Source organism: Physeter macrocephalus, chromosome 16 (genome assembly GCF_002837175.3).
Source record: "Physeter macrocephalus isolate SW-GA chromosome 16, ASM283717v5, whole genome shotgun sequence".
In the NCBI taxonomy this organism is placed as follows: Eukaryota; Metazoa; Chordata; class Mammalia; order Artiodactyla; family Physeteridae; genus Physeter; species Physeter macrocephalus.
In genome coordinates, this window is record NC_041229.1 from 86,522,606 (window position 1) to 86,523,865 (window position 1,260).

Sequence of the window (1,260 nt, forward strand, 5' to 3'; positions counted from 1 at the left end):
TACAGGATAAATCTAAGGAGAAACATGCCAAGACACATATTAATCAAACTATCAAAAATTAAATTCAAAGAAAAAATATTAAAAGCAGCAAGGGTAAAAGAACAAATAACATACAAGGGAACTTCCATAAGGTTAACAGCTGATCTTTCAGCAGAAACTCTACAAGCCAGAAAGGAGTGGCAGGACATATTTAAAGTGATGAAAGGGAAAAACCTACAACCAAGATTACTCTACCCAGCAAGGGTCTCATTCAGATTTGACAGAGAAATTAAATATGCTGTCTACAAGAGACCCACTTCAGACCTAGGGACACATACAGACTGAAAGTGAGGGGATGGAAAAAGATATTCCATGCAAATGGAAATCAAAAGAAAGTTGCAGTTGTGACCACCTAGAGGCATGGGATAGGGAGGGTGAGAGGGAGGGAGATGCAAGAGGGAAGAGACTTGGGTGATTCACTTTGTTATAAAGCAGAAACTAACACACCATTGTAAAACAATTATACTCCAATAAAGATGTTAAAAACAAAAAAGAAAGCTGGAGTAGCAATTCTCATATCATTCAAAATAGACTTTAAAATAAAGACTATTACAAGAGACAAAGAAGGGCACTACATAATGATCAAGGGAGCAATCCAAGAAGAAGATATAACAACTGAAAATATTTATGCACCCAACATAGGAGCACCTTAATACATAAGGCAAATGCTAACAGCCATAAAAGGGGCAATCGACAGTAACACAATCATATTAGGGGACTTTAACACCCCGCTTTCACCAATGGACCGATTATCCAAAATGAAAATAAACAAGGAAACACAAGCTTTAAATGACACATTAAACAAGATGGACTTAATTGATAAATATAGGACATTCTGTCCAAAAACATCAGAATACACTTTCAAGTGCTCATGGAACATTCTCAAGGATAGACTATATCTTGGGTCACAAATCGAGCCTTGGTAAATTTAGGAAAATTGAAATCATATCAAGTATCTTTTCTGACCACAATGCTATGAGACTAGATATCAATTACAGGAAAAAAACTGTAAAAAATACAAACACATGGAGGCAAAACTGTATGCTACTGAATAACAAAGACATCACTGAAGAAATTAAAGGTGAAATCAAAAAATACCTAGAAAGGAATGACAATGAAAACACGATGACACAATACCTATGGGATGCAGCAAAAGCACTTCTAAGAGGGAAGTTTATAGCAATACAATTCTACCTCAAGAAACAAGAAACATCTCAAATA